Source organism: Ixodes scapularis, unplaced genomic scaffold (genome assembly GCF_016920785.2).
Source record: "Ixodes scapularis isolate PalLabHiFi unplaced genomic scaffold, ASM1692078v2 PGA_scaffold0__279_contigs__length_252992795, whole genome shotgun sequence".
In the NCBI taxonomy this organism is placed as follows: domain Eukaryota; kingdom Metazoa; phylum Arthropoda; class Arachnida; order Ixodida; family Ixodidae; genus Ixodes; species Ixodes scapularis.
The window spans coordinates 41,844,939-41,859,023 of NW_024609835.1; the positions used below are offsets into that span (position 1 = coordinate 41,844,939).

A 14,085-nucleotide genomic window follows, 5' to 3' on the forward strand; every position below is an offset into this window, starting at 1 on the left:
GCATTCCATTTCAAGACAAATCTATCCGTTTAATTTTGGTGTCAATTTGTGTCCGATAAGCAGCAGAACCACTAGCAGAACAGTCTTCCGCTCTTTTGTTCATGGACCAGGATCTTCTCGCCAAATGCCTTGAGTCACTCCGACTTTTCACTTGTCTCGTCACCACAAGAAAAATAAAAGAATTGAAAATAATGTTAAAGAAACCTTCACGTCTTGTACAATAAAAAATTAATAAATCCAAGAAATAAAATTATCATCATCATCAGAACTTAGCGACTTTTCGCTGAAACTGGCGACTTTTAGGCCGCGCCTGACGACTTCGCCCCCTCCAAAAAAAAAAAGTTTGCAGCACTGGCGGCGATTTCGGCGTAACGTTATTTGCTTTAGCAGTTCTTTGATGCACGTTCGAGTCATTTACAACCAAAGCATTGTTCCTGCTGGAAAATTTGGTATCCCACGTAAGTATGCAGCTGGTTTAGACAGCATACTTGCAGAGTTTCATCAGTCTCATTCAGTTTCACAGACGGTCTTTGTCAGCTGCCGCTCTGGTGCTTTCGGAGCGTGCTTTCTCTGTTTTGGAAGTTTCATGCTAGAGCAACTGGGCTGTTCCACTCGCACGCATTATTTGTAACGCTATGTCTTAAGCACGACTTGCTGTCCAACGGCACTTTTGTGGAGGGTAAAGTGCCGTTCGAGCCGGTGTGTTCTGTTTGGCAGGAGCCCTTTAGAAAACGTTACCTACAGTTCGCGCTTTCTGGGAAGTGCAGACAAATAGCGAGTTCGTTTCACGGCACTCGTGCCACCGCGTGCCCACTCGCAGCGTGGAGCGGGTTCTTTTCGGCCGGCACTCCACGAGTGGTTGCACTCTCCGAGTTCATTTCAGCGCCGACATCCCACGCGTGCATGCACTTTCTGTACCGAGGAAATCAAGCGTACGCCAAAGCGCAATCCCGTCATGCCCCGCTCCGGCGAGCAGCGAGGGCAGACGACAAGGGGTCGTCTGCTACGATGTGTCATTCGTAGGAACCGAAAGGAAAAAAATAGATTTTTTTTTATAGAAATCATGTCCCGCGGGCAACGCAATCAAACGCGAGCTTTAATTGTGAGCGTCTGCTATTTCACGAAAGAAGCAATTGACGACCCGTGCTTTATTTGCAATTTTTTAGTCGCTTTGTTGCCGTACAGACGCAGAAATATAACAGTGTGCAAAGAAATGCTCAAAACAAACACATCAGCGGCCCCCAAGATCTTTGTCACTATCTGTGTGCCGGTGAAAAATTGAACATTTGTCGACGAAGATCCCCCAGCAGAAACCTGTGACTGCCTAATACGCATCCGAGAAAGCTAAACATAGTGACTTGGGGCTTGGGCAACATCATATGTTTAACATTTGCCAACGTCGGCTATCTTGCCCCGTCGTATTTTGGTTAAAGGAGCTGTGCAACGATTTTAACGTTGAAAGAATTGGCATCTTCTGCTTTTGATATTGTTCACCTTGTCACAAATGACAGAAAACACACCTCCTTTTATCGAAATGTTGTGATTCCGCCGCGTAATAGCGAGGCAAAACTTAGAATATTCCCCGATTTGCAGCCGCGAGCGGCGGCCATGAGAAACACGCGGCATGACGTCAATGGGGAATCTTCTAGAAAGATTGCAAGTTGTGCGAATACCTGTTCGATAAAAGGTAACTTTTCTATAAATCTTGTCGTTCTAACATGTATATAAATGCGTCAAAAACCTGGTATCATCGACAAAACTTTTATTATATGGAGTTTTAGTGGCGCCATCTATCCAAGGTCCACAAAACCATCAGCTCTATCGGCTACCGCAAACAGCCGCCAGAAGCCGGAGGGGGAGGGGGACAGGGCCGGACAAGTTTTCGCCACATTGTTCGCGCGGCGCCCGCCAGCACGTGGTCACGCGGTTGCGAGCGGATGAGTTCTCGCTGCTCACTGATGGCTCTAAAGAGAGAACTTTACCGGAACCCTGCGCCTACCCCATCAACGTCACTGTGCACGTGACCCGGAAGACGATGTACGAGCTGAGAGGTGGCAAAAACCTGGATCTTTTTAATTTGTTTAAATAAAAACTAGGGTATCCAGGCAAAATCTGTTTTCTGTAGTTCACTCCAGAAGTGTCAGGCATCAACTTCCACAATGATTTAAGCAAAGCCCTGAAATTGTTGCACAGCTCCTGTAAGGAAGCTCTCGTTCTCGACGCCCTCATCAAGGCTAAAATCTGATCCACCTGTAACTACGATCGAAATCGAAAGTCTTACAAAACGTTTTGCTGGATATTCCAACAGACTAGTTTTAAATTGTACCCTTTCAGTGGTTCAGGGATAATACCATGCTCAAACGGATCAAGCTTCTGCACGGACAGCATCATCAGTTTTCTCCAGTGTAAACCCCAGCTGCTTTGTAGTCAGCTGGTTGCTCAAATTTACGCCGTCTCTAAATATCTCTTCACCAGCCGAGTTGCTTGAAGTCATCGCAAATAAAAACTACAGGTTGCAGCGACCAACGTTTATAGATAAACGTTGGTAGCGACTGCACTCTCGCATTCCCAACCTGCACGTCGAACAGAAAGGCGCTAATTTCAGTTTGAGATCGGTACACTTTCTACAACATAGATGGCGGCAGCATCAGTCTTCTGCACCTGGTGCATTTGGCAAATTTGTTTGAAGCCAGTTCTTTGTGCGACACTCCGCGAGTGGGATATATTCTGGGAGAGAACTCGAACGGTGCCAGTGCGTGTGAAACAAACTCGCTAAAAGTATGCTCTTGTGACTGGGCAACTGACGTTTCTCGATGGATGGATAAATGAATGTTAATGGGTATACCCTTCGTAATGGGCGGTAGCTTGCGCTACCTAGCCTAAGTCTAACAAGACAAACAGCTACACGGGACGGAGTTCCAATTTTCTGCTGTCCCGCCTGTCCCAGCTATGCTAGTTAGTTGTGCATCACTCAATTTTCCCTAGATAATTTCCACCAATCTTCTAATCGCCTCTTTTTGACTGTGATCCTTTTTTATTCCGTCCTTCCATCATCACCAGCAAAACCTAGGGCCCCAGCCAAATCTCTTACCCCTTCAGGGAGGGCAGGGCGAAGCCCCGTGCAATTCAAAACCAAGTGCTCTAGTGCTTCACTCTCATTATGGCAGGCAGCACATAAGGTGTCTATCTCCTGAAATTTAGCCCTATACGTCCTCGTCCTCAAAACTCTTGTTCTCACCTTAAACATTGAAGAACTTCCCAGTGAATTGTCAAACACATTTTTCTTTATGTTCTGTACATTGTTACAGCTTACTTTTCCTGCTTTCTTACCTCCCACAATTGACCCCGTAAGTGACGACGTCACAACATGGCATCTGGGTCCAAACAAACCGTTGCTAGGGACGTTGCTATGGACTAATGCATGGAGACTCCACATGCGGCTAGAGTTTTGCTTACAAGTAAGTAAATAATTTTTTGTAAGTAACCTAACTTCTTGATATCTAATTATGAAGATGTTCTTGTCGTCTCAGTGTCGTATTGCAACACTGAAAGCCATTTCCGAAGTATTACTGTCCGCTTTGCTTTGGTAGCAGACGACACAATAGATTTGCTGGCCTCTGTTGCAGCGGGCGTCTTCATTGAATTGCGTCGGTAAACAAGCGACAAAAACAAGTGCATTGCCGTGGCCGTAGAGGCCTCCGCAATGTGCGTTTTTTTTTTTTTCTGTGAAGAGCCCAATTTAGTTTAGAGAGGTGAAAATGCCGTAAAATCAAACCACGTCATGCAGATCATTTACGACGACGACTTGAAGTGCATTACCGGCGTACTGCAAGCCAGTATGAGAAACAAATCGTATGCCGTCAAGGTAATTCATTTATTATTATTATTATTATTATTGAGGTTGTCAGGTTATTAAAGAATTCCATGTCTATCGCGATTTTTCAGTAACCATTGCAGCGATGGTTACAACCAGGTACGACGCACCCTTACATAGCGCGAGTCCACAAACAAAATTTGGGATCTCGACCCATTGCCTGAAGTGCTTTTATCACGGGTCCTATACAATCTTTTAGCAGACGATCATCTCGATCGACGCCCGGACTTTCGATAAACCATATTTTGCATTGCACCCCTCTGTGAATTCTTTTAAGTTACTGAAATCATTATATTTAGAGCAAATGCAATATCAGAATATCGTCCTTATTCACACGATTCAAACGACGGCGCCGGCTTGGCCTGCCGGCGTGTGGCAGACGGCATACTTCTTGCATTCGTCGTCTGCTGCAGGCCTCTTGAGGACCGGAAGTTGCAGTCGTAAATATTTCAGAAACAAGCGATTATTGGCAGACTTCTGTCGCAACATATATGACATTCAAGCTTTCTATATCTGTGATTTTTAGAAGTGTAAATCCTACTCCTGATTTTTGAACGGTCGTGTTTTCGTAGCGAAACCTGTAGTCGGTTGCAAGCTAAGAAAAAACCGGAAATGCCTCTCAGAGGAAAATGTAATCCTACGCCGACAAACGCCAGCCAATCGTTTTCATGACGTCACAATTCCGTGGACCAATCGCAATCTTTTTGAAAAAAAAAAAAAAGCTCAACATGGCTGCTGGCCTTAGCAATGCGACGCTAGTTTCTCGTGACAATTATTCTGCTTTTTTGCACAGTGTTTTACGTGCCCGAGGTTACGCCACGAATTCTTAATGGTATCGGCTTGCGTTTGCAGCAGTTTTTGCACGACAACGTGAGAATCCAGCGACGCTATCGCCAACGAAAATTTCGAAGCGGGCGCGAGGCTTAGCACTGCTGAGAGGTGAGAAGACGGTATGTTAGACAGTATCTTGGACAGAAAATGAATTGGAAAGACGGTACATTGGACATGACTTTCTTTCTTTACTAAACAGCTATTTCGTTGACAAAAACATATTCTAACTTATTTAAAGGTCCTGAATGAATGAATTAAATAAATATTGTAGTAGTTTAAGACATGTTTCCTGGAGGAAGAAAAAGATACGTTGCTAGCGAACTACTTTCTCGACGGCGGAGGCACTTCAGATAGGCGCAATGCGCTTTTGGGTGGAGCTAAAAGATTGTTCTCAGGTTGCATCCGACTATAGCCACATGTATTTGTCCATAACAACGACCCTAGCAACGGTTTGTTTGGACCCATGACGTCACACTTACGGAGTCAATTTTTTTCTGCCTCTTTCACTCCCTTTTCCACTGAAGTAGTCTGCTGAGCCCCATCACTATAGTGTGTAGGTATTTAAATATAAGCTTTCGGGTTTGGCTAGTCCATTTTGTGTTTCAACTTTTCATGTATAGATACTTAAATACCTTCCGTGCGTATCGTGTATCATCCATTTCGGTCAACCTCTGTCCAAATTTCAACTTACTATTTGCCTCTTTGCTCTCAAAAGACGACTAGCCCATGTGCCCCTGTACACCTTCATTTGTTGCTTTCCATGTGCTCCCAGTGCCAATCTGCCTATGCTTTTTTGTTTAATTTCTAATCCTGATCGAACCTCGGATTTCATGCACAGTACCCCATTGTTAAAAGACAGTCCTGGTACCATCATTCCTTTCCATATACCTCTGACCACTTCATATCTATTATAGTTCCATAGTGCCTTGAGCATCATAACAGGTGAATTTCATTCCCCTTTTCTTCTCGTGTTCCTCTAGATATTTCCTTCCCTCATTGAGCCAGACTCCCAGATATTTGTCTTTTCCTACATGGTCTATTACAGTGTCTTGTATCCTCAGGTGTTCCCTCTTTTCGTCTTTAAACAGCATTACTCCAGACCTGTCACTACTAAAACTCGTTTTCAAGGTGTTCCATTCCTCTCCACATACTGTAAAACCCTTAATTTTCGTGAATTGAAAAAATGCAAAATTTAAGGGCACGCCAAAATTTTGATTTGTAACAGTTTCAATGCAGGCGTCTGGAATTTGCAAAATTTAGTGCCACGATTATGTCCTCTGTGACTGATTCACGAACAATAGGGGCCGCGAAAATAAAGGGTTTTACAGTATTCGAGCTAGTTCCTGTAACGTATCCTGGTTATCTGCCATAAGTACTATGTCGTCCGCATACATCAATTCTGGTATTAACTGTACTATATTTCTCCCTCCTTCGATATAACTCTCATCAAAACCTAAGTTGCTCTGCTCTAATTTCTTTTCCATTTCACTGAGATATATCATGAAGAGTAGAGGTGACAGTGGACAGCCCTGCCTGAGCCCTCTTTTTATTGCTGCAGGTTGTGTAGTTTCTGCTTCCCATGTTATAACTACCTTATTGTCTGTGTACACCTACTGAAGAAACAACCAAATTTCCATCTAAGTTATACTTCTTCAGCTGACCCAGAGTTTCTCCTGGCTCACATTATTGTATGCTCCCTTGTACTCAATCATTGGGTACCTGCCCTCCCATAATTATTTGACTAATCACATGCCATAACTTTCATTTGCTTGTTTTCCCTAGTGACCTAATGAGCTGCATGGGTATGTCATCCGGGACTAGTGCTGTACTCGCCGGGAACTTACTTTCTGCCTTATCCCATTTTCTTGTGGTCGTCTTCATTGTTGTACTATTCTGCTCCTCCTCTACACTGCTGCTGTTAGTGCTATCCACTGTCCACATCTGCTTAAGCTGGGAGAAGGCCCCTTCGATTGTTTGCCCAATATATTCCTGTGCCTCTTCCCCTTGTACTCCTCTTCCCTCCTGTGTGGTCAGTATGTGTTGGAAACCCTCCATCTTTCTCCCCTGTGCTTTAATGTGCTCCCAAAACCTTTTTGCCACATTCCTATCTTTTTTTTTATTTCCATCATCCACTGCACTCCCAATTTCGGCCTGTATTAAAGCTGATGCCTCCCTTTTCCGTTTTTGGAAGCTCTCCCATCTTGATGCTACTTCAGCTGGCAAGGCTCCCCTTTTCTTTGCCAACCTATGTTCTCTAAATGCCTCTTGGTGCTGCAATATGGCTGCTTTGACCTCCTTATCCTGCCAGTTTTTTGGTTTGTGCCTTTGTTTTTGCTTTCTTCCTTGTTTAATTTTATGCTTCTCTAATTCTCTTTTAAAGATTCCTAGTTGATCCTCGTACGTCCATTTTCTTTCTGGCTGTTTCGATGCTATGTTCACATTACTTTTAGATACTTCTTGTATTCGAGCTTCACTTAGTAGTTTTGACTTACCCTTTCGTTCCTGAGCTTGTGGTTCTGGTTCTGATGCACCAATTTAATCTTAATTCTTTTGTGGTCACTCCCTTTGCTTTTTGTACCTTCCATATTTATTCCATACTTCCTAGCCTGTCATACAGTTTATGGGATATGAGGCAATAGTCTATTGTTGAGTGTGAGTTGTCTCGTTCCTACATTATTTTCCCATCGCATTTTACTTGTTCATTAACTAACACTAGGTCCAGGGTATCACGGAAATCTTCTAGCAACTTTCCAGTTGTATCTGTGAATCCATCAAACTCTTCTAAGTGGTCATTCCTGTCTCCTATTTTAATTATTTCCTGATTAAGGCCAATTTTTTTGATGTTCCTCATTATACATATAAAAAGTTCTGTATTTTCCTCCCTTGAGTCATTTTCTGTTTTCAGGTAAGCAAACCCCCAAAAGAGTGTTTAGACCTGTTGCCCTACCTTTCAGCCATAAATGTTCTCTTCAGCTTTCTTCTTTCTTTCCCAGTCTTGTCCTTTAACTACTTGTGATGCTTTTCAGCATTTGTTAGGGATGGGCAAATATTCGGTTATTACGAATAGCCAATCGAATCCTGTTATATTCGGCATTCGCTTTGAATCGAATTTAAGTATTCGACAATATCGAATTATTCGACAATATTGAATTATTCGACAATATCAAATTGTTTGACAATATAGAATTATTCAACCTTTCTAAATACGTCAAACCCGACTATATCGAACCCGTTTACATCGAATTATTCGTTATGTCGAACAATGTTTGTGCACAGTAATGTTACAGTGATAATATATATCAAAAACTATGGTTACATCAAACAAAAATAGCAGCCGCTAGATATATCGAACTGCCAAGAGCGCCGTTTTGCTCTGCAATCTGGCTTTCCCCCAACGCGTACGGCCGTATTGGGGGAAAGCCAACTTGCAAAGCACGCTAGCTTTTTCTTTTCTTTTTCTTTCGGTTTTTTTTCTATCTTTTGTGGAGGGAGCGGAGAGAGGGTGCTCCGTGCTCCCTCTTCCCACTTCGTCCGCAGAAGAGAGTTATTTTTTCTTTCAAGCAATTGACGCGGCTGCCCGGAAAAAAGAAAAAAAAGAAAAGCCAGCTTCCCACTTCTCTTAGGGGGAAAGCCAACTTACAGAGCAAAACGGCGCTCTGCAGGAGAACGTGCTCCTGCTCGGACGTACTCCTTGCTCTCGGAGCTAATGCGCGAACATAGAAGGCAGCGGCCTCAGCATTTTGGAGTCCATCGATAGCGTAGAAAAATACCGTTACCGCGGATGCAATGAAGAAAAAGCAGCAGAAGCTGCAAGACTACTTCATTGTGCAGTATTTCGGCAGAAAGTGGATTTTTGAGAGTCAAATTCACTAAAACCTTTATATCGAATTACCCACTATATCGAACTGGTAGACTTTTTTCGCGAGTTCGATATAAACGGGTTTGACCTACTCTGGCTTGGATTTCCGGCCAGGTGGCACAAGCTTCCGACCATTTCGTGCTCCTGAATTTAATACAGTTGAAATTAACAGCTACAGTACTTCTAATTCCAAATAAGGGCAAATATAAAACTATAGATTAAACATATCTTGTGGTATTTGTTGCTTGAACTATTCAAACTATTTGATTCAAAATTATTCGGCCAAAATCACGATTCGCTTCAAATTCGATTCTAACCCAAAATCCTCTATTTGCCCATGTCTAGCGTTTGTTATACAGCATGTAAATGAATGCTTTCAAGGCATTTTAGACGGCTCGCAAAAATCGGTTTCTCAGCGCATCGTGCTGCAATTTACTACAGAGGTGCAAGCAGGTGGTGGAAGTGTACTGTGAAAAAAAATCAAAGAAAGAACTTGCTTTGTTCAAAATAAAAAAAGCGAGAACCTGTTCTGGGCAATCTACGCCGCCACTTTGCAGACGATGCACGCATAGAGAGAAGTGCTGCTGACATATGGCGTACACTGCGTCGGGGGTGCGCCTGCCGATTCAAGTTCTTTTGCTAGATCGTCTGCTATCAAACCGAATCAACCGACGCTGCCTCGACGTGGCGTACGCCATCTGTCGGCACCACTTCCTTCTACACGTGCATCTTCAGCAAAGTGGCAGTCGAGGTTGCCCAGAAGATTTTTTTTTTTAGTTTGTTTTTTAAACAATTAAAGTAATTTTTTTTTTTATCCTAAACTTTTACTATTTGCTTCTACCTCCATAGTAAATTGTAGCACGATACGTTGAGAAACTGGTTTTTGCCAACGAGTTCGAGTAAGCTTAGAGCGGTAAACCAGTGGCCAAAAATGGCACCCCACCCCCCGGCTACCACTATCTTGCCCGTTTGCCACATTAGTGATCACTTGACGTTAAGATGGCTGCACCCAGAGGTGTGCCAAATACGATTGGCCAGATCATGGTCAGCAGGGCCGTGTTCCAAAATTTAATCAATCTCACTTTAGGGTAAAGGTTCTGTACCTTGGCGTTCGAAAACCTCCCACTTCCAGTTGCTCTCTCTGTCTTGTCACGTGACATGATCTGCCAGAGTAACTCTGATCCTATCGAGTAAGATTGGAATACAGCTCATCTTGGGACACAGCGCGAACAACATACGTGGACGAAGAAACACACAGGACGAGCGCTGACTATCAACTGAAATATTTTAATAAGAATACACATGAATACGACCATTCATATTTTGCAGTTCACCCCCCCCCCCCCTGCGTATTACGAGACACTTTCATAGCGGCGTGATGGCACGTGTTGCCATCCCAAATTCAAAAACGCCACCTCACTGTCCGGGTTTACTACGGTTGATAGAATGCCATTTCGTCGAAGCACGTTTTAGAGAACGGGCACGTTTTATCGAAGCACGGTTTTGAGAGAGCAGAGCCTCAGTTTAGAGAAATGCCGTTTATCGAAAAGGGGACGCTATTGGAAAAAGGGTTTTCTACTTTGCGCGTGTATCACTGGTGCGCGTGTTAACCCAAGCCCCCCGCTGCGCTCCCGCCGCTTCGCGGCGGCAGTCTGCGGCGGCTCATTACAAAAATGTTAACTCACCAGACTTATCCGCACACGCCGCTTCGCGGCGACCGAATTCGCTAAAAGGAGGCTCATCGCCATTTTCTCTAAACTTGGTTTCTCTATAAAGGCATTCGATAAACTGGGGTCGGTAAAACGACGTTGCACGTGTTGCCATCCCAAATTCAAAAACGCCACCTCACTGTCCAGCAGTGCCAAAGATGGTTGGCTGACACACAAGGTTCCCGCCCTTTTTATTTGGTACGCTTCTACTATTTCTCTAGACACTTGATCCCTGTGTCTGAACAAAACTTCAGTGTCACTGAATCTCGGCTCACAGTTACAATCCCGACAGTGCATTGCAAGATGAGAGTATGCGCACCCCTTCAACAAACTCTGGTGCTCTCTTAAATGTGTGTTCAAACAGCACCCCGTTTGGCCAAAATACACCCACCCACATGAAAAAGGTATCCTATACACTGCTCCAACGGTGCATGAAACGAACTGTGTGCCATGCTTTACAGTGCAACCATGACTACTTGGATTTTTCCGCTTACTAAGACGCCTTTCTATGGCAGGGCAAATCTGGCTTAGCTTGTTTTTGGCCGAAAAAACGACACTCACACCGTATCTTGCTGCGATCCCCTTTAACCCGTGCGAAACGCGGTGAATGTAAGGAATGGACGCCACCTTCTCTTTGTTATTCCCTTCCCGCTCAGCACAATTGTTTGCTGCATTGGCCCTGAAACTCTTCTTTACTTTTTTGCAGGCTGCGAAACGGTGTGAGTGTGAGATACAGTGTGGGTGTCATTTTTTCGGCCAAAAACAAGCTGAGCCAGATTTGCCCCGCCATAGAAAGGCGTCTTAGTAAGCGGAAAAATCCGAGTAGTCATGGTTGCACTGTAAAGCATGGCACACAGTTCGTTTCATGCACCGTTGGAGCAGTGTATAGGATACCTTTTTCATGTGGGCAGGTGTATATTGGCCAAACGGGGCGCTGTTTGAACACACGTTTAAGAGAGCACCAGAGTTCGTTGAAGGGGTGCGCATACTCTCATCTTGCAATGCACTGTCGGGGTTGTAACTGTGAGCCGAGATTCAGTGACACTGAAGTTTTGTTCAGACACAGGGATCAAGTGTCTAGAGAAAAAGTAGAAGCGTACCAAATAAAAAGGACGGGAACCTTGTGTGTCAGCCAACCGTCTTTGGCTCTGCTGGACAGTGAGGTGGCGTTTTTTAATTTGGGATAGCAACACGTGCCATCACGCCGCTATGAAAGTGTCTCGTAATACGCAGACGGGGGGTGAACTGCAAAATATGAATGGTCGTTTTCATGTGTATTCCTATTAAAATAATACAGTTGATAGTCAGCGCTCGTCCTGTCTGTTTCTTCTTCGTCCACGTATGTTGTTCACGCTGTGTCCCAAGATGAATTCCCATCAACTCGCCCAACTATCCATTCTTCTAAGTGGAATACAGCCCCAGAGGGCCCATCTGCTGAACATCTGGCCAATCTGATCTGGCCCACCTACGGGCACAGCCATGTTGACGTCACATGATCACTATGGCGAACAGGCAAGATGACGGCAACCGGGGGGTTGCCATTTCCGCTGCAGGCCGTGGGTTCCGGTTTACCGCTCTAAGGTGATACTCAAGCTCGTTGGTTTTTGCGTGCCATCTAAAGTGCCTTAAAAGCATTAGTTTACATGCTGTAGGGTGCAATGGAGGCACTATCAAACACCATTTCAGTGGTTCTGGGTTAGGTGCGGTCGCGTGAACCATCAACTCGCAGATTTGAGTCTTAGCTAATGTGCTCGCAATCTGATGAAAGCACATTGCAGCATGGGCACCATGTAACTGAGACTTCAGTTGCACATCATAGATACACAGTCGTCATAAATTAATGCTCAGTCTTTCACTGAATCACTGAGGTCAACCGATTTCCTACTTCTTTCTTAGGACATCAGTAGGCTTCAAAAATTCAATTTCTTGTGTGTTCATGTGTCAAGATCACAATAAAAAAAAAAAAAAAATTAATTTTCAGGTTTTCTGGCAAGACAGTGCAAGCATGGGTGAAGACGATGATGGCATTCGCCACCTACGGAGCCTACGAAAGATGCTCTACATCCAGAAGGATGAAGCTTATGCCCAAATCAAGCAGGAAGTGGCTGACCTGCAGCAGAAGCTCTTGAAACAACTTGACACTGCCTTCGAGATAAAGCTGGTCGAGCTGAAGAAGTTGGAAGAAAAGGTCCAATCTTGTAGCCTTTCTCTGAATCCCCTGCATTTCTTCAGCTCTATAGCGGTCAAGTCGCTACTCAGTCTAGATTGCCTCAAAGTGAGCGACTTCGAGTGCACTTCTTTTGCTTACATCAACGCCTGCGAAGCGAAGCCGGACCAGTTGCACTTCGTTGATGATTACAGTGCTCGTGTTCGCAACACAGGCGACACAGTGAGGGTTTACTACATGTGTAGCTTGGACTACGACCCAGTACTCTTCAAGTTCCTCACCGTCTTCGTGAAGGACGCGGCCAACAACGACATTAGCCTCAAGCACTGCGACCTTGGGAATGGCTGCTACATGCTGGAATTTAGGGCATGCGAAGAAGGTTCCTTCCTTGTTTGTGTCAAGGTATACGGTCAGAACATCAGCGGAAGCCCCGTTGTCATCAGTATTCAAAACGGGGATTCCGTGTTGCTGCCTGAACTCTCTCGGTCCGACATTCAAGGCGACGACTCCGGGTTCCCGTTTGAACTCACTCAGTCTGGCATGGAAGTTACCTTGCCCGAGCTCTCTCAGTCTTGTGGGGAAGTAACCTTGCCCAAACTTTCTCGATCTTGTGTAAAGAGAAGGATGGCCAGGAAAGGGAAGTCGGCACTTGATCACGAGAAGGTGGCGCAAGGTCAGGAGGAAGCTTTCGTTCAGCCGCAACACTTTTATGACACGAAGCTCTCAATAATTCAGCAACCAGAGGCTGAGGAGGAAGTACATACTCACGGTCAGCCAGCACAGATGACAACGGTGAAGCAGGTAACGTTACCTGAAGTACGAGGAGCCTGCAACTCGGAAGTGGCTACAGTAGGGTCACCTGTCGAAAGTACAAACTCTTTCAAACTGACTTCTACGCCTGTACCGTCCTGTAACATGGAGCTCTCTGGTCGGCGTACTCTCTCTTTTTCTAGTGAAGCAACTTTGTCAGTTTCGGACGGAGTTGCACAGGAGAACGTGATCAGGAGCCCCAGAGCGAAATCTTTCACCAAACTTTCAGGTGGGTTTTCGCTTCTAAGGTAATGCACATTAATTAAGACTTGTGAAGTTTGGGCTCTAAGGTGCACATGTGAGTCGGGCGCTTCATTCTGCTACGCGATTTTACACATTGCACTGCTCATTGGTAGCCTTTTTGTAGGTGTTGCTATGCAGCGATGGTGTTGTCTTCATTCTGGACTTGCCTCCTCTAAAGCACATATGCCCCAATCACTTTTCTGTTTCAGAGGTCAGTTTACGAACAAGTAAAGTGATGTAATCCTTAAACAGGTTGCTCATTTACTCTTTACAGTTCTTGAAGTGGGGATTTGGTAGAGGTGCCTTCTGTAGTTAGTTCTTCAATTCGAGGGACCGTTCCTTTGTATGTATAACGACTACTGAAGAGGTGACCTCCTCGAGCATTCTTCTTGCAAATGCTATTAATGTGGAACGGCAGATTATTCTGAATAATGACAGAAAAGTTATGGAGCCAATGTTGTTTATCTGGTAAACTGTAAGTCGTAGGAAGGTTTAGCTCCTTAATTGTTACTTTGTAATCCATTTATTTTTGTAGTGAACCAATAAAATTTGTGTTACTATCCTTGCATAGCTTGTTTTATTTTCCAAGTCT

The 14,085-nt window shown here is 44.5% G+C and overlaps 1 non-coding gene across 1 annotated transcript in view; it reads left to right on the forward strand.

The window, feature by feature from the left end:
• Positions 1–320: 320 nt before the first annotated feature.
• Positions 321–14,085, forward strand: part of LOC8034043 — a 42,626-nt gene continuing 28,861 nt past the window's right edge. Inside the window, exons 1-2 of the transcript XR_005717797.3 lie at positions 321–458; positions 12,255–13,479. This is a non-coding gene — a transcript (uncharacterized LOC8034043). The remainder of the gene's footprint in view (positions 459–12,254; positions 13,480–14,085) is intronic.